This window comes from Rissa tridactyla, chromosome 1 (assembly GCF_028500815.1).
Source record: "Rissa tridactyla isolate bRisTri1 chromosome 1, bRisTri1.patW.cur.20221130, whole genome shotgun sequence".
Lineage (NCBI taxonomy): Eukaryota > Metazoa > Chordata > Aves > Charadriiformes > Laridae > Rissa > Rissa tridactyla.
Window position 1 is genome coordinate 117,293,590 of NC_071466.1, and position 20,612 is coordinate 117,314,201.

Genomic DNA, 20,612 nt, shown 5'->3' on the forward strand with positions numbered 1-20,612 from the left:
TTTGAGCATTTTAAGTTCACCTTTAAATTATCCCAGCTCTCATACACTCTTGCATTCTCATACAGAACATAGTTTTGCCATGTCCGATGGAGTTTGTTCAGGGAAGAGGATGCAGGCAACGGTTATACTACGAACTTCCAAGCAAAACCAGGCAAGAGGGTTACTCTGCTTCTACCTTGATCAGTTGTTGCTGATCATCTGTCAAATGCTTAATGAGATACAGCTAAGTACATTATTACTCACATCTTGAGTGCTGCATATTTCCGTAGTAGGTCATGCTGGTCACTCTACCTTCTGTCCTTCCTGGCCTTGCACAGAGATAGCGAAATTTGCATTGCAAAGGAGGGGAGGGAAAGGGAGAGAGCATGGGCACTCATTTTAGTATTTAAACTCTATTTTTGCTGCCAATAAGTTAGATTTTGAAGGTTAATGCTCTGTACTGAGAAGGAGACTTGTTTTTGAAAAATGTAAGTCTCGCGTCTACCAGTGGCATGGGTACAAAAGTACTAACAGCATTTACTTTTCCATGTTTTTTCAATACATAGACTGATGTTATAATTCATTATTTGCTGTGTGCTTCCCAGCACCCAGGGAGGCCATTGCCCTTCCTCTAGCAATAATGAAACCCAGACTTCCCGAAGTTGCAATGACAGCCTCGAGAAACCATGCTATTGACTATCTTAGCCTAGGCCATAATGTCCTGTAGATGGTACAACAAACAGGTCTGTAGCCATCCTCAAAACCTGCCCGACACAGCTTTGAGCTGTAAGAACTCATCTGGTACCACGTCACAGCCAAATGGTAGTAGAATTATATTCTGGCTAAATCACCATGTTATTCGATAACGTGTGAAAAATTATTAGGTTTTATCCTTTTTCCAGGAAATGAATGATCTTTCCTAATTTCTTTTCTCACTTGGTCTTGTTTTTGTTCATTTTTCTCTGCAGTAAATAGGATTTGACTATTAGCACCTCACTGATGCACTTGGGTGCTAATAGCATGAGATACACTAAACCTGCTGGCTTGGCTACACAGCACAGACTTCCTTCTCCTTTTCCTTTTTCTGACCATTGATCTTCAGAAAAATTCAAGGATGACTTTTTGCTTTCTCGCAGGTTTTTGGCAGTATCTGGTGTTGCTAAGGGTGATTCTCCTACTTCCAGTCCAATCCCCAGGCTTCCTGGCACAGAGGCACCTTTTCCAAGGCTATCCAAAACACAGGAGATGGTGAGTTGCCTTCTACCATCTTACACAGAGACTCTACACATGCATTTGTGAGGGATATACCTAATTTAAAGGTGACCAGATCCATTAAGTTGGGTCATCCATAGGGGTTCTGCAAAGCACGTTGAACAGAGAGTTTTGCTGAGCTTTGTGAAATTGACCTTTCTGCAAAGTAGTGCAGGAGAAAGAGAGAAAAGTCTGCACTGTGAAAAGCCTAAAGTAATAGAGGAGGCAAACATAGCCAGGTGAGGGTTGACCTACAGGCTCATTGCAGGCTTAACTGGGCAATTACCACAGTGCAATGGAAAGCTGCAGACCAGCCAGGGAAAAGATGTCAAAAAGGACAATTAGTTTGAGAAAAGTCAGGCAGTGGCCAACAGAGGGACAACTAAATAAATGGAAAACATCCAGCACAGTCTAAGAAGTTCAGGCACTGCAGGAGAAGCTTAGTCTGCAGTCCTAGATCTGACTGACCTTCTCTGCAGCCTTGGACATTTAAACACTCAACATCCACTTCAACTGAGGGGAAAAACAACAATGGTGGCAATATAACACTTCATTTCACAGATATATTTTAAAGACTTAACCTTTGTAAGACACTTTGAAGATGAAAAGCACAGCAGCACTCATTACTTTGCTTAACCAAATTTTTCTGTGCCTAGCTGAACTTAAAATCTTTTGATGTTAGCTCATCACAAAGATATTATGTGAGATTTTTCTCACTTTTATGTTGGCCTGTGGCCATTTCATGCCACTATATGCTTGTTTTTATTTCTGTTTTTCCTATGCACAGTCTTTCAAAGAAGTGACTTTTCCCATAGCACATAAATGTAGTTTTTTAACAACATGAAAGATGAAATCCCCAAATTCTTGTTTCCATAATGATAACATTTCATAAAGCACTTACAACTGGTTTGAATACAAAAATATTTAAAAACAGAAGGGTAAAACTTCCTGCAACAGTATCAGGAGACAAGACTGTCATTTAATATTGAGATGTCTGGATAATAAAGTAAGAAGAAACAAATTAAAATCTTCAGCAGCCAATTGCCTGTGCAAAGGCACACAAAGTATGATTGCTCATAAGCAGACCTGAAAATTGCACAAGCTGAAAGGGGGTAGAGCAATGTGTCACCGTTGGACATTCGAAGATATTCTTCCTGGGGTATTTAATCTCATTACTTTTTTGCTAGAGGAAGAAACAAAACCTCAAGGCTGATGTTTTCACATGTTTAGCACTCCTTACCCTCGCTTATATCTACACAAGTTCAGAGTCCTAGCATCTCAGGATTGTGTCCGCACTCTGGGTGTCTGAAAGATCTGGCAAGGTGCACTCTAAAAGTCTTACAGTGAGAGAGGGAAAGACAAGGTTGCTGTGCTTGTAATAAAAGAACAATCAAAAAGTGTCACTGGGTAACTGCAAAACTGATGAAAATTAAGTCATCTAATAGTTTCAGGGTAATCTTAATGAACCATAGAGATTTTAGTGAAAAAACAGGTCGGAATACAGGCCAGTCTCAGCCTTTGCAAGCCTCTCCTGCTGCCATGAAGAACACGTACAGAAAGACAAAGTGCCCAAATTTGTACGATTTTAAACTTCTAAGTTGGTTTTTAGTTTGGCCAGGAATTCCTCCAACTGCCAAATAAGAGGATGAACGAACCAGGTACTGGAGGTGTATGCTGAATGGGAGCTCTTCTGATCTATGACCTCACCCCATTGCTGCCTAATTTAGCTTTTAAAAAGGCTATTAAAGAATGCATCATAAATCAGGAGAAATTCATTGCATATCTGCACGTAGCAAGGAGGAATAACTATCAAAGCTTCAGGAAAACAGCAAGGTAGATGATGCTCTTTGTCTCTAACAGAATTTTAGCCCAGGAGTTGCGTGCTAGACTGCATGAAATGCGTGCTCTGCTCCATACTGGGTTCAACTATGAAAGTTAGCAGTACCTGAACCAACTGCAGGTAGGGGGTTAATGCCTCTCAGTGCAGCTGTGCCCATAATGCAGTATAAAACTCATCCTTTTCTATATATGGGAAGTTCATCAGATGTGGGGAATGTTTGGTTTGAAAGCTTCTCTCTGCTTTTCTCTTACCATTTTTAAAACCTACTTTCTTTCTTACTATTTGTTGCTTTGTCTCTAGTACAAGAGAAATTTTGGGTATTCATTAATTCTACTATAATACCTGAGGTGACATTACAGAGAGAAATTACCTGGTAGGAGAAAATGGAAAGGAATTATAAACAGGGTTTTTTTCTTTTTTTGATGGAAATGGGCTTCCTGGCTGCATGCTAGTTTCCAAAAGACAATGACAGACTGGCAGCTTAAAGAAAACAGGTCTTGACAGCACACTTTAGTGCACCGAACATTTTATAACAGTTTGTGTCATATAAAGCACTTTCATACCATCTGTGCTCCAGCAGCAAAGGGTTGCTCTGTCCCAGGCAGAACCTTTTGTCTTTGCATAGTCACAGGAGTCAATGGAGCCAGATACCAGAATTATAAGACTTGTCTCTGGCTGGATGTACGCGGAGTGTCAGCTTCTCCCGTAAGCCCTCTCTGTATTCCTGTCAGCACAGCTCAGCAGACAGGCAGGGACGCAGAGAAGTATCAGGCATGTACCACTGTTACGTTAGTGCCCCGTTTTGCTTAATACTGGGCTGACTTGCTGAGGAAAAGAAATAACATAAGCAAAGGAGGGAAAAGGAATGCAATTGAAAGGCGAGTGTGTGTCTCATTAGCGCTGCTACGCGAGTTCCTTATATTCTGGGGAACTAAAAATATTTTAATGAGGAAAACAGCACCTTTTCAAATATTTCTTTGTAGAAAAAGGCTTTATAAGGACGACTTACTTCTAAGATAAATATAGGTAACACATGCACTATCTGCAACTTAAATAGAGACCAGGAGGGAAATTAGAAAGCAGAGTATCCTGATTACATTAAATTGCCTTCTTCAAGTGGTGGTGGTTGTCATTATTAAATAATTGTATGTTTCTTAGTATTGAAAGAAGGGAAATCATCAATACTAATACTTACCTAAGTAAAAAAAAAAAAAGGATTATTCCTTATAGCACTATCAGGCCTAGGATTTTCTGCTAGTAAAATCCCATACGCCTATGCCTATGGCAATGTAAAAGTAACTGAGTTGCCAAAATGTTCTTTGATTTCTTAGAATTTAAAAAAAGAGAAAGATGTCTGAAAAGAGAAAACAGCCCCTCCCATACAGTAAGCCCTAAATGCAATCTCTGGTTTTAGTATTGTCGACTTTAAGGCTCAATACTTTTCTCATTATCATTACTGTTTCATGTATTTTTCTTATTTTAATGAATTTCTGTGCTGAGGCACATAGCTATTTTCTTGGCTATCTTGCTTCATTATTCTGATGGAAGCAGTCTTTTAATTTAAAACATTATTATTAAAAGTATTGTATGAAAGGTTTATCTGAAAGATATATTGTTTTGGCAATAGATGCAAATCAAAATGCAGCTGTCTAGATACTCAATTATATATTTTAATGGAAGACTTTGAGTAAAGCTTAGGCACAAAGGAGAAAAGTACTTATCATCATTTATCATTTAAATTACCAGCATATTTGTAGACTATTCATATATTTCTTATACCTCAATAAGGTCGAGACTGAAGCTAGTTCAAAGGACAGCAGTTAGCTTGTGAAGCCTCTGTCCTTGGAAAAAATTGCTGCAGTGGTGTTCCAAAAAGACAAGCTATTCTTGCATCTTTTCTCCAATGCATTAAGCACTAGTGTTTTTCAACATCAGGTAGGCTTATATTACGCCACTTCCTCTTTTGTAATCCACATAAATATTCACCATCTATTTGTCTTTGAATGTACTCCAAAGTTGGGTTTTTTTTTCCTTTGGGATCTTACAGGCTACTCAGTATCACTTCTGCTAAGGGTGGTCCATAACAATGCATACTAAATAATGCCTTCACTGGGATGCACATCAGAAACTAAGCTGTCCAAATTATATTTGGTTTTACTTTTAGTTTTGAAACTTGCGGGGTTGGTTTTTTTCTCAGCTCAATACAACACAACTGACTGTAGTTTACTGAAAATACTGAAGTTTATCAAATAGTGGTTAGAGCATCCTGAAGGCTCATGCTGACCAACAAACTCACACGATACCAGTTCATCTGTACCTTAGCTGAGGACATGCCATGGAGTTTAAACCCTGCAGCACTCCATGTAACTCGACCTTTCTTCAAAGCTGGTGTGTTCTTTACTGCTCAATCTTCTGCAGAGATCTCTGTAAGGCTGGGATCTGGGATAGTATCCTGAATGCTTATGAAGTCAGAAAATCATTCGGGCTCACAGAATCTTCTAAAATATTCAAGAAGACTCTCTCGTACCTTAGTCCTTCCCAAAGGGCAATATAATGCAGACTTGAAGTGCCAGCCTACCAAGGTCTCACGTTGCTGCCCATGTAAAGAGAGCAAGTACGCTCTGAAACCTCAAGGTCATGAAGTACTTTTCTTCCCTGTGCAAGTACCTCCAGCAAGACAGAGACATAAGCTTATGTCTCTGTGCAATTCAGTTTCTGTGCAACTGATTCATATCTAATATGCAGAGGGTTGGTGGTGTTTTTTTTAACTGACTTTGTATTCGACCACTGTTACTTGCCTGCTGGCCATCTTGTTGTTTTGTAGCAGTCTGTCATCTGAAAGCTAGCTACATAGATGTTCATACAGAAAGTCACCATATAAATACTAGCACTTCCCTATTTGTAGATAGCTCAACTAAAACAATTCCTGAAGTGTGTATACAGCAACATTGCTGGTAGGTATACGGTTTTTTCTCAGCAACTTTTTGGCCATCTGGTTTCTTCTCTGATCGCTGTACCTGCGCTCTATTGACATATGCACCCACCTAGTCTTTTGATACCTTAACAAGGAGTCATCATGATAGACAAAAGATAGGATTTAGAAATGGAAAACTGAAATGCAGATAGGCCTTGCTTGCAGAAGGGTTTCATTTTGAAATAGTATTTGCCTCCATTAATATAAAATAATAGCCTGAACAGGGCTTTTTGTTCAAAGACTTAGGACTTTCCCTGACATTCGCTCAAATCTTAGCAGCCTCAGCTACATTCAGAAGGACTGATAATTTAAAAATTGTTTTACTTTCATATAATAGAGTTCATTCAAAGAGCTTTATCTAAATTCCTACCTGTTAAATTTGACTTTGAGGTTATTTTAATTATACTAGAACCTTCTAACTTGAAGACACTGAGATGCTGCACTTCAATCAGAAATTCCAGACAATTGGTTTAGACACTGAGGCAGAAGAAGACGACCTATCAGAAGATTGTACTTAATGACATTTCTACAAGACATCTGAAAAGCTGACCTTTGCCAAGTGCTTCTTTTATCATGCATTGTAAGAAATGTGTTACTTCTTTAGGTTATAGCTGCAGAAGACTCTATCAGCTGAAATCATGCAAGTTGCAATTCTGTTGAAGTCAGTGTACTCCAGGGAGGAAAATTTTAGCTACAAACGAATAGGGTCATTTACACTTGAGCTAAGGGAAGGCAAGTTACTGCTATTTCAGTAAAATACATACATTTATAATAGTTGGGGGGAAAAATTGTTCAGACTTTAAAAATATGTTTCTAAAAACGATGGTAACTACAATATGTTTGATAAGTTTGTGTCCTGCTTTGAACACAATATGTCATCAGCTAAGCATGTTTAGTTGAATAAACTAAGCTCTGTTACTGCAGATAGGGTTAGTACAGCAAAGCTCAGCAGATTCCCTTTTGAAAGGCTCAGCAGATAAACGCTCAAATTTGGGATTTTATTCAGGACCTAAGATATAGTAATACAGATCTTTTCTGTTGGACTGGACTCTATTTCAGAGAAAAGACATCTCTTTCCCTTTCCAAAATGCCTCCAATGTTAGATTCTTGGATACTACGCATCGGGACAATGCTGTATTAGAATCTATTCCTGCTAACTATGTCAATAACGCAATTTTCCCAGCAAAAAAATTGTCATACATCCCTTGTTGTTCTCAGTCAAAGCTTAAACATTCAGTACCTGCAAATTTAGGGTAGGATTCATCTGGCCAAAGACAGGCATCTGTACCTGAACCAATCACTCCAGGCTTCCTTTTGCAGTAAAGGAGAGAAACAGCTGCTCATAAGGAGTGAGTCTTCTGGTCTAAATAGGTCAGCTCAATCTCACCCTGGTAGTTACTTCACTCCTTGCCCATAAAGAGTGCCTAAGGTGCCAAACGATATCTGTCTAGCAGAGATAAAAGCATCACATTGCTTTTACCTTAGGCAAACACCTAAAAGCAGGTAAGATGAATCCTACCAACAGTAGCTGGAAAAATTAGAAAAATGGAGAGTTTAATTTCCCTTTATATAAACAGCTCCATGAAACTCTCTCACTTTACTTTGGTAAGCAGCAATTTCCATGGGTTCTTCTGGGTAATAGTTGTTGCATGCTCTAAGAGTCCTTGCTGCAGAGCTGTTTTTTTGAAAGATCTCTGTTGTAAGGCTCGTCTATAGCTAAGGGCTATAACCCATGAAAATCAAAGCTTGTATGTAAGTCCTGAAAGAGTGTGTTGGTTTTTAATTGAGCCTATCATTAGAAATTTCTCCTCTGGGATCTTTCAGGTCCTTGGAAAGAAAGATCAATGTCTATAGAGAGGAAAAATGCACTGCAGCCAACTGAAAATACTACTTATTCTAAATACAGGATTTCTTGATATGGTTGTAACCCACAGCAGCTTGAAAAGATTAATTTGCTAATAAAGACTGGTTTGACAAAGCAGGATACTTCAGAGTCACACTGCTGACATGTTAGAAGTGATGGAGCAGCTAAGAGACTGCCGATGGCCTGGACATGGGATGAAAAGAAAACACTGCCTTGGATTTTTCCTATGAGCGAACAGGTATTCTTTGCAGAACTTAGTTGTCAAAAAAATCTATAAAGAATGTACTAAGACTGTACACATTGTGATTTATTTTTTTTCAGTAACTCAAATTTAACAGAGCTTTCACAATGATGCCAAGGCCATGTGTTTCACCAACAAGATTATCCCATGTCAAATGCCAAGGTCATAAAAGTCTGCTACAATTTCTCAGTCAAGAAAAATATTCACAGACATTTTACATTGGCAAAACAACTTAACTTTTCTATGTCTGCCTCTGGATAAATGGCTCCTGGAAAATTTTCTAACATATATTTCCTGGAAATGTTTTTTCCTTCTTTTCCTACTGTTTAAAAAAAAAAACCAAGGCAGACTGAAAATGTCAACCAGCTGGTTAAGGTTAGCTTAGAGAGTAGAGAACAGTAGAGCAAACAGCCCTGAAAAAAAGGGCTTTAGAATGCAAATTTTTCGACAGTCTTAATCAGATCTCTGCCTATCCCTGCACCAATCTAGAAATGCAGATTTAAGTCCATACTCGTTAAGATCACAAAAGGACTTGCTATTTACTTGACCAGGCAAACAAATGTCCAGTTCTCTGAGGTCAGTTACGAATGAATACAGTATTTCCTTCACTTTGGACAAGGACTTGTTTTAAAGCACACACATTATCTCTTTAACTTTACCTCAAACACTAGCAGCAGGGTAGAAAAAAAACCAAACAACAAAATCAGAAATTGCCTGCTTAAAATATGATTAATATCATTAAGATGAATTGCATCATTAAGCAGTTTACATTTGTTACTGTAATTTACAAAAAGGCAACTTTAAAATACAAAAACGCTATGTTTGATCAGAAGGAGACATTAAAGCCATATTTGAACTTCATGTCTTCATTCATTTTGGTGCCTGTCTCCATAAAATTTCTAGAGTTTAGTAAGTAGCAGCTATCGCACTGATCCACTAAGCCTGAGAAACCTGCTGGGGAACCAGGCAGGTATTCAAAATAACAGAAACTAACCATTTGGCAACAACACTGCTGGCCGGATGCCAAGGTTCTGCTCAGGAAGATGGATTCTTAACTGATCCGTAAGAAGAAAGGGCAAGACTTGAGAGTTTTGCTGTTCTCGCTTACAAGCTCAGAGATGTTGTTCTTTCTGGACTTTGTTCTTGTCTTTCTCTTTTGCTGCTTTTAAGACACACAAACAGAAGCCTCAGCCTTCGACACTTGCAATCTATGATTCCAAAGCATAAAACAGTTGCATTACTTGCAGGCTACAGATGTACCCTGTAACCAGTGACTGTAACCAGGAGCTTAAGTGCTGCACTGGATAAGCCATGACTGTATCTGAAGTACAAAAGCATGAATATGAAGTCTATCCACTACAGTGTATAGAATTATCCTGGAGTGGGTATTTGTTCATCGCTGTGTTATTGTAGTTGTGCCTAGAAACCCATCTTGTACTGAACAAACATCCAGTAGTAAGCGGTCCTTTCACTGAAGAGCTTTCAGTATAAACAGGCCAACTGAAAGCTTGGGAAAAACTGGGTTTGAAAATAATTGCGGTCCTGTTTCGATAGACAAATTGTAACAATTTCACTAAAGTCCTTCAGAAACTGAAGTTATGCCAGGCAACTGAAATCTGCATGTGTAGGGATTTAATGGTTTACATTTGCCTTCCATCAAATGCACCTTCCATTGTGAACTTGCATCCCTAAAAATATTTCTACAAGCAACTGTTTTATCCTATACATAGCATGTATATCTTCCTCAACCTGGTTGTCTTTGGGTTATACATAATGACTCGAAGCTGGTTAAGTAATGTGGCTTCAACTACGCACAACCTCACTTCAGTCTGAAACGCAGACAGGCCAGCACAGCCCTCTTTGCTGACAGCAAGCTATGGCTTCAGCCTGCATTTGCATTAATGTGCAGGACCAGAAATCTTCAGTAGTTGCAATTATGACAAGCAGGACCAAAAATGCACATGCAAAATCCCCATCCCTGTTTGAGTGGTTTCCTTTTTTTGCCTCACTTCTGACCCCTGACCACCAGAGTGGGACTTTAGCTCCCAGGGTGATAGTTGTTTTCCAACCTTTCCAGCTTTCCCCTGTCTTTCCACCCTAGTAGTTCTAAAGAATTTTTCCAATCGCAACGACAGACTGACCAAAGATACGTGTGACGCATAGGAAAGGTGAAGCTCTTTTTCAAGTTGTTAGCAAGTTGTCCCTGGAGAAAATCAAACAGTAGTCCTCACTTATGATCTATCCTGCCAAGATTTTGAAAGACAATCACCAGGAGATATGAATAGCATTTTTCCATCAGGAACGGCAGCTTTGCACCTTCCTCAGGGTCTGCCCCTATTGGAAAGCGGGGGGGGGGGGGGGCGGGAAACAAACAAAACAAAACACAGAAAACTTTGCATGTATTTGAAGGAACCCTGTGCTCTCTGCATTTTGTTTGCAGCCTCTAGAAGAGGTGAGCAAAGCCAAAGCCTTGTTTGGGGGTTTGTTGCCTTGCTGCTGTTGCCAGTTCTGGGTGGCTTGATTACAGACACTTTTATTGTAAACAGAAAAGGTGCACGCCCTAGCAGAAGCACAGAGTATAGCCATGCCTGTTTCAAACAAATTAGCCTTCTGAATTGCAAAATACTGAAAAACATTTCTCAGTATCTTAAATATTTCAGTGGTAGAAAGAGTTAGTGTCAAAGTTTAGCAGTTTATCCTGCAGAAGGGGAAGTCATAAGTTTGTGGAAAACAGGGAAGTAACCATGTTCCTGAGCTTATCTTAGGATCTAAGTATGAAAACCCAAGGCATATAGAAGAAAACCTAAGGAAATCAAACTAGAGGCTTTTTGTACTTTGAAGTGCTGAGCTAACTTGCTGACTCTTGTATCTCTCATTCAGTCATTCACTCATGAGATGCACACACAAAATGACACATTAAGTGACATATTTTATACCTGAGTGTGGTATGAGCTCTGGTACAGCAGAGCTCTTGCTTATTCTCAACTGAAGAAAAGCAAAGCTTAAAGCAGAAGCAAGTGAAACAAACAATGATGCTGATGGATGGAAGAGACTGAAGCCTCTGGCTAACCACAGCAGAGAAATCATCGCTAAATGGGAAGCTGCTACTTTTGTCACACTTGTGCGATTACAACCTGCAGGTGATACTTTTCAGTTCTCAACTGCAACTATGCTTTTCATTTCCATAATTAAGACAATGCTACTGGATTCAGTCTTTCACCATCCCAAGCTGCACCGTGTGTTTGCTGCCAAACAAATGAACGAGAGAGAAGAAAACTTTTCAGCCTGGTTCTCCAGGGCTTAGAAGCATTCTTTGAGTCAATTAACCATCTGGCAAAAGATTTCCAGCTTGAATACAAGGATCCCACGACACTAAACAGAACATGGTCCCTGTTAAGTCCTTTACATTTCACAACTATGAAACAACAGAAATAAGATCTTCCATGTCACTACTTGGGTTTCTTTCAGTGAGGCGCAAAAGATGTGCTAGTACTGGATCAAACCTTTGGGACAGCCTCTAAACACGGTCACATCAGGACAGTCTTACTCAAAATGGCTTAAAAATTCCTGAGATTAAAGTTACATGTAGAGCCATCATGTTTAATAACAGTGTTGGATCTTCATCCATGAATTTGCCATTTTCAATCTATTCTTATTGTTGGCTGCTTCGGCATTCTGTGGCAATGAATGCTGCAGCGTTAATAACTTCATAGCCAGTGTCTCATGAATTCTGTAATAGGGCATGTCCTTTGTCATTAAAAACATGCTGGCAGGTACTTCCACTGCTTCCAGTGGAATTTCTCTGTAATTTATCTTGCATAGCTAAAGGACAAATTTGTTACTTTGGGCCGCAAACTGAATATGCATTATAATGATTGAAAAAAACAGAGGGGATTTTGCTTGCACATTTCTCCTCTAAACAGTTCTAAATTAAATTGCTTACCTTAAAATAATCACTTTAGTAGTGGAAATTAAATTTCATAAACTTTATCCAAGTTTAGGATTCTCCTCCTCTGTGATAAACCTCTGGGACCAGCCAATACAGTTACAGCCCTGAAAATTATACATAAAATACATGCTTAAAATTTCAAACAAGTCTGACAAAACTATATGTATTTTACATAAGGTAATGTGAATTTTGAAATTCTTGCTTGGACTACCTTTACACAGGCATTTTAACACTGGAAAAAAACAACCCAAAACCAAAAAACCCTATTTGGTTATACTTTAAAAATAAGAAAAAAACCCCTTTATTAAGAAATCTTTTAGAATGTTTAAGACCAGATCTGAAGATAGTACTGACATGAATTCATTATTTACTTCAAAACAATTTATTCAGAAGTAATGGAACAGAAACAAATTAAAATGTCCCTTCAGATTTCACTCAGGGAAGATATTCTTTTATAGGTCTTTGACTCCAACCTCTCGACAGCTAAAATTAGCTTTGCATTACTGAAAGAGATAATGCACCCTCCTTATTATAGTCAGAGATAATACAGTAAATAGTGATTAGTTTTAACACGAGGTTTACAGCAGAAGCATATCTTAATTTATATTCGTTTATGTCCATGAATGATGTCAAGCTGTCCTTTAGGTTCACTATTTCCAAATTTTGATTAAAATTGACATTTATATCAGCTTTAGTAGTTGTTTTAAAAGAAAGTATATTAATATTTTAAAATAAACATTCTCTCTATCTCCTGCTGCCTGCCAGACAGCTTGCTCATACAGGGAAAAAACCCATCTTATGTCAGATTAAACCTGTTATGTATTTTCAGGGAATGTAATAATCTTCATATAACAGCAGAAAAGTGTACAGGAAAGTGATGATTTTATAGTGCCATAAAATGTGGCCTTTTCCAAGGATTTTCAAGACTGCAATATGCAGGTTGATACAATCAAAATCCAACTACATAATGTGGCTGAAAGCAATGAGAATGATGTAAAACTATCATGTGCGTTATAAGTAAGGTGGATGGTTTGGTGGCTTGTTTTTTAAGCCATCCTGCCCCTGTTCACTGCTGGAAAGACAACTCAGTGCAGAAATTTTTAAGCCCCTGCAACATGAACAAGCCCACCTGTCCAACATCTCTGAATATGCTGTTTATTCCAAAGGCTCGGATGTATTTCTTAATTAAGTCTTGACAGTTAAATTCTAGTTTATGGAAACAACCTATGGTGGTTTGCGAGCCAGCGTCTGTGCATAATAAAACAGCACTTGACCAGATGGGGTTTTTACAGTTCAGTCAGGTATGCCTCGAAAGCATTATCAAGGATAAGTGGTAGCTATTTGACTAATAAGTACACTGTGTCTGCCTCTGGGATGAAACACAAAGCTTCTCAGGGAGTCCACAGCGCTGTGAAGCACAGTCATAATGTTTGGTACTTTGTTCTGCTGCAAAAATCCACAGTTTACTTAGACACGAGGTTATTTTTCTGATCCTCTTCCCCTGGTATCACCGGTGTCTTACGAGCCCCTGTAGCCAGAGGTGTTATTATTGCCATTCTCTTTAATTCCCCTCTCTGACCTAAATACACTCATCTGCTTGTTAGTCTTTCACTTATAAATAGACTTTAAATGTTACTGTGTGATTTCAAACTTATGTTAACAGATAACACCACCCACTCCTACTAAAGAGAAATACTATTTTGCATTATCTTACAAGGTTAGAGCCATAACTGAGATAAATTTGAAACATGCTTTAAACATCTTAGACCAAATGCATGCACATTTCAGAATTGCTGTTATTAATATCTTTGCAACAATTATTTTCTTACTTCTTACAGTTACAGAGGAGATATTACTGAATAGTTAGTGTTGCTTTACAAAGGACAGCGTGGCAAAGATAATCCCCTTGATTTTAAATTCCGTTTTTCATTTGGAGCAATGACGGCCTTGACCTTGCTTGCCCTGTGGTTACTCCTTTACAAAGCCAAATGCACCAGTAAGAGTGTAAAAGCAGGCACGGCAAGCCAATGTTCAGCAGCATGCAAGAACCCAAAGGGACAGGAAGTGTAGTACCTCAGTTTAAAATTGCCAGCAGAAGCTGATATGCAAATTAACATGGAAGCCACTTAAGGGAAAGCAAGAATTCCCATTCTAGTTTAAGATATTTCTATAGAGGTATACATAATTTTCCACACAGAAGGACTAAACACCTAGAATTTAATCTCCAGCAAGGAAAAGAAAGCAGTACAATTGTAAAATAGGCACCTGAAGCTACTTTGAAATTGTCTCTGTGGGGCACACCAGCAAAAGAAACTTGACCACCAAACCAGCTGGTGTAGATAGTCTTGTATGCATGCTGCTCAGACCACGCATTCTCTGGAGCAAACACATCATTTGGCGATATCTAACTACATTTGTGGAAAGAAATGCGGGGAAAATTGCTGCATGTCCAGGGAGTTCCTGAAAGGTCAGAAAAAGATGTTATAGACCAGGAAGGTTCCGAGAGAAGTGCTACCTGCACTTCCTTCATTTGTACACTTTTCCATAAGCATACACTTGGGACACTTTTCTGCCGCATAGTTCTTATCATCCCTATATTTGGCAGAGCTGAGAACAGACATAAAGGTAGCCACAGTGACAATTGCTTACAGGACAATAGCTGGAATGAGATGATGCTCCAGGAAGGCACAATTCATTACAACAACTCATTTTACTCATCATTTCATAGTCAGCACAAGAGCTGAAGTCAACAAGTTCTGCAAGTTTGAACCACGGGCTGATCTCCTATGTGTTTCCCATGGAGTCCCTGCATACCTGGGCACAGACATCACTGCAAACAGTGCCAGACTTAGTACCTGCAGGTTTCTTTTTACAGTGGGCAATGCTGGATCCGTGACCCAGGGACAAAAGCTACCTTTGGTTTGAACCTATCACGCCCTCTCTGATGTTCTCCCCAAGCTAGTAGCCCTTGTGGCACCAGGACATAGTTATTATATATTATTCTTATAACATGTTTTTTCAGGTAAAAGTTAAGAACCTGAAAAGCTATGTCCCAGCCTACCAGAGTAATGTTTTTATACCATGCCACTTGTATTACATGACTGTGCTATGGCATGAGGGTGTAAGAATTTGAAGATACAAAGGCTGTTCTTGGAGGGGGACAGACATGGTGCTGCCTTGTGTCATCACTACCAGTTTGCAGCAGGCTCAGGCATAAAATGCTCCAGGCTTTGGTATTTGGGCTTGCCCTATTAGAAATTGGCTTGTTCTGTAAGGAAGCCAGTATTTATAATAAGAGGATCAGAGCCCTGGAGTAAAACAGGGGGCAAAAAGACAACATAGTCACAGTGCAAGGGCAGCATATCCCCAGGACAAGAGGGAAAACCATTGAGGATAGGCTTCATGAGGCATAACAGCTCACCATTTCCCAAAGCTTTTTCTAGGTCTACTACAAACAGGAGAGCAACTGAGGCTGCTTATATACATTCCGCATTGTGATCAGAGTTTGGAAAAGGTATTAGAGATGCAACACTAAGTTTAGAGGATATCGTCTCCCCTGCATCTGATAGGTAATGATGATAAAGCCAAACAGCAGTCCATCAGGTCTGTGAGTAAAACAGAATTAAATAGGACAATTGTGTGTCTCAGATAATTTCCAATATAATTTAAAAGTAGTAGCCTGCTAGTTAAATAAAAATAATAGATGTTCTTTCTGAATCAAATAAGTTTTTTCTTAGGATCCTAAATAAGACAACAGTAATGTCATAAAATGGGATATTAATATTTATACATGTAAATCATAGGAAAAGGAGACTTTTAAGAAACACGTTTTACGTACAGTGAAGTTGCAATCTAAACCATAGATTTCCATTAATATGTGTAACTGCAAGAAATAGTATTCGAGGGGTTTAAGCAAACTATCAGATTGGTATTTCTAGATGCAGAGTAATTAAAAATATCTTCAGAATGATCTCCAGATAAAAGTGACACACTGAAGGATGACTTAATTTATTCTCTGACACTGAGTAAAGTAGGTTTCTGTTGCCTAGAAATGTAAAACAAACAACTGTAAACACCCAAAGTGCAGATTCCAAAGGAAATATATTGAAACTGAAAATATTTCTTGTGACTTACAATCTTCCTAATCTTAGCACAGTAGCTTTTTGCATAATTATCACGTTGTAAAAATGCACTGGGTCAAACACGCACATTCTTTGGCTTATCTGGGAATGTAAGTAGTCTCTTGGTTTGTATGTGCACACGTACATGAAGAGGGTACAAAAAAAGACCCTGCAAGCCCTGCATGCCCAAAATGACCCTATAAACACTCCATCAACAAATCAATATATTGTTCACTTACAAGCAATCAAAAGTTGGAAAACAACAAGCTTAAAATTGTCATACAACTTGAATTCAGCTCCATTGGACACTGGCTATTTGTACAGTCTTTCACCTGACCATGCTTTGTTATTTTTCCCATGGGACACTGCTACAATTATTGGACAAAGGGACCATGCCCAGTGAAGAGACAGATCCTATTATTTTTTTCCAATTAATACTTTTTCCCCCACTGCACGTTAGAATTGCTCACTCCCTCATGGTCTTTTTCTGTGGCGTTCATCACTGTAGACCCCCGTGGGCTTGCAGCATTGCCCAGAGAAGTTGCTGAGGGAAGTTGTGGATGCCCCATCCCTGGAGGTGTTCAAGGCCAGGCTGGATGGGGCTTTGAGCAACCTGGTCTAGCAGAAGGTGTCCCTGCCCATGGCAGGGGGGTTGGAACTAGATGGTCTTTAAGGTCCCTTCCAACCCGAACCATTCTAGGATTCTATTCTATGATTGTTCTCATTTTGGAAACGGAAAGAAGTCACTCACCACTATGTACTAATTGCAGGATTCCAGCTTAAGAAGAGCATAGCCTTAGTTGCCAGAGGTTTTAGCAATGCACAGCACTTTATTTTTACTTAGAGAATACACCTCATGGATATCGGCTTTTCAAAGCAGCTTATCATTTCTGCAAATCAGACACGGGCTCCCACAAGTCAAGCACTGAAGGCTACACAAAGGGAGAAGAGCTTTATTTAACTGACTTCAGAGAGTTCATAAGTGATATTAGGACAGAAAGAGGGCTAAAACTCATTTTTAGGACCAGAGGCAAAAGTCTAATCCCAATCTTTTCTCTTTCATTACACAGACTTTGATTCTGTAACAAAGCAGGCAGAAGTCTGACACACAGCTACTTCCTTCTGTGTAAAATTCTGACTTATATCCTGAGCACCATCTTAAGGTTGCACGAGCAGCCTTATACCTGCTGTTTTCTCTCAATACAGCTATTTTGCAGAATTTTCTTCCTTTTAAAAACAACACAAAGGAGAGCCCCTGGAACATCCATCACCTATCGTTACCTTCATGCACAGACTTAATAACCTTGGATAGTCACCAACCAGCTTCTTTCACTGAGCTAACCACTAGCAGAAGATGGGTACATGTTTTGTCAGTGGGTGTTGCAGCTGTTGGCCGATAGGAGAAAAACAGAGGGATGGTGGGCACAGGGATTGTTCCCCAGCTTTGGGGAGGGAGCACTAACAACCGGCCACTTCCAACCTGTCTCCTCCCCACCAATCTCTCTCTTCACATTAGTCTGCTCAGACAGCTTTCCAAGGAGGACAAGTCCTACATGGTGGGATGACGATGAGTCTTCCCCCTCTCTGTCATTCCCCATCAACCTTTTCCCAAATCTTGAAGTTTTTCACAGTCAAACTGCTGTAAAGATTTTAATAGTGGCAAAATCAGACATTTTTCCTTAGCCTCCTTCTCTGAAACAACCCAGCCGTTTTAGTTCATCCCACTACAATTCATCCTGAGGCACAAAATCAGCATGATAATTCTTATTTTCTCAACGCTACAAGAAGTCAAAAATTACATCTTACAGTGGAAAATATGTGGATAGTTTTAGGCACCGTCACCTGAATTAATTTCATGATGATTACCTTCATCCCTAAGGTATGAAGTGGCAAGTTTATTTTTCTTTTCATTCTTCGCTAGCAAACCTGGAGATTCAATAATGTCATACAAAATACTGCATTATGACAGCAGAGCAATGATATGTCCTATACAAGCATTTGTCATTTTAGGTGTGGGATGATTTTTCAATATATTCAACAACACTTTAAAATATTTGCCTAAATTAGATTTTTTACCTTCTGTTACATGAATCCAGATTCTTTTCATCCATACAGGGGCATTCAAGTTAAATGGAGCTATTATCAACACTAGCAGAAATACTCTGTAGGAAATGTAAAGCCTCATGAAAACCAACAGGATGCAAAATAAGGATACTGTATTCTGTTGGGTGTATAGCAATACAATGACAGTTTGACTGGGTGTTTTTAATTAAATAAGGAATAGCCAGGTTCGTGGAATAAATACAGCAACGGTCCCTGTTTTATTCAGAAATGTGGACTCGGAACTAAAATACTTACCCTGTTTGCAATGACAGGTCATCCATTCCTCTCAAACACAACTCTTAACTAGCACTACAGGTAACAGAACTGAAGGGATACTAAAAATACAAGTTTACAGTTTAACTTCAGAGTTAATCTTATGTTTGGAATGCACTGTCTACAATCCAGATAATGCTGTTGTTTTCATGTTTTGCTCCCAGCACTTTTAACGAATAATGTTCAGGATATGAACACAATTTGAAGAAACATTAATCTAGAATATCATGCACATATCACTTTTCCCTGCCCAAAACAGCTGGCATAATTGTAGTACAAGTTTCCAGGTTAGTTCTTCCAAGTGATTTCATGATTTAAACAAGTCACCAGCCAGGACTAAGACGCTGGCAGAGAGCAGCAGTGATTATGAAAGTAATTTTGGAACATAAAGTAGGGAAGGTTGTATTGTATAGTTTCTAGCATTGTATTTTCTGCCTTATGTTCATTAGTTAGGTCACAATTTATTAGATACATCTACTAAACAAAATTTCATTATTGTGATTACTCAATTTATTGTGTAGTTTACTTTTTGTTTTCTTCCTCAAGCTATTGCCATTAATTCTTGGTGTGGAACCAGCCCATTTCATTTGCACTCAACTTATTTGCAACTTTCCATGACTTATGGGACTGCAAAAAGTTACTATTTAGAGAGACATTAGGTAATAAACTTTGCTTTTAAAACTAAATACTTCCTGTTTTCCTTAGACTAGTCCTACTTTTATTTTTTTAAAACCTTCCCTGAAGGTCCACAGTGTTAATATTTCCCAACTGAGTTCCAGTCCTCTTCTGGAACAAAAGTCCAAGCACAGACAGTTGCTTTTCTCTGGTAAATGCATTCTGGGTTGCAGCCCAACTCTGACAACTAGGCCCTAAATCAATAGCATTTCTCCAGCAAACTGGAGATATAGGCCATTTAAAAAGAGATACCCATTGTCCTTAGTGAATTTCAAAACACTACATTTAAGTAGGAATAATCACCTGCATAAAGCAGGGCTACGAGAAACTCTACAGTGAGGGCCCTAAGGGATCACAAGCTGGGCGTGAGTCAGCAATGCCATGCTATTGAAGGAAAAAAAAAAAAGGAAAATATTATACTGTAATACATTAAAAAAAGGATATAACAAAGCCTCAAAAAGAATAAAATCCTTCTGCTCAGCTCAGCACTAACAAGGCGTCACCCAGACCCCTCTGTCCATTTTTGAGCACTGCACTTTGAGAGAGGCAGGGACATATTGAAAAGCACCCAGAAAAGAACAAGGAAAAAATTTAAAAGAGCTAGAAAATGTGGCCTAGTAAGAAATATCAAAGAAATTAAGATCTTTAGTCTAAACAAGGGAAGTGGGTTTGAAAGCCTAAAGGTTGGTGCAGTGAGGGAGGGAATAAAACGGTCTCCATGCCCACCCAGAGCACAGCACGAAGGCGTGCATGGCAACAAAGAAGGTTTAGCTCAAATTTTCGTGTCTGCGTTGGAAGATCGTGCCTAGGAATTGTTTTATTCCTATTGATTGAGTGCCTTAAACAAGAGAAATACAGTTATTTGTCAGATGTGACAGTAACATTGGCATGGTGGGATAGTCAAGATTACTGCTCAAAACCAGTTTTCAAGCAGGTTATATTACTGCCTTGCACACACAATTTTCACAAAACCAATTTCACTTTCACAGAAGCTCAAAAGTGGGATTGACGTTAACTGAGTGTTTGGTTAATCTAAACAAGAGGCTTTAAGGGGTAGTAACTCTTTAAATATTATTTTTGCACCAGCACAGAGACTCTGACTCTCTGGATAAGTTTTCTTCCAACATCTTTTATTTAGAATCACCATTTTTTGAGGGGGGTTAAAAAATAAACACAAACAGCAAAACCCAAACTTGTGGTCCTCGGAAGTCTATCATTGCTCGTTTCTGGAAAACTCAACAAATATTCAGACTTTTATATAAACGCTTGTTTAAAAAAAAACTTATCAAGCATATTCAAACACTTATTTTGATTTTATCGACTTCATGTCTTCTTTTTGATC

General features: G+C 38.9%; 1 long non-coding RNA gene across 1 annotated transcript in view; it reads left to right on the top strand.

The window, feature by feature from the left end:
* The window catches only part of LOC128915776 (uncharacterized), a 112,427-nt gene that overhangs the window by 51,414 nt on the left and 40,401 nt on the right, over positions 1-20,612 (top strand). Inside the window, exon 2 of the long non-coding RNA XR_008468749.1 lies at positions 1,116-1,227. This is a non-coding gene — a long non-coding RNA (uncharacterized LOC128915776). The remainder of the gene's footprint in view (positions 1-1,115; positions 1,228-20,612) is intronic.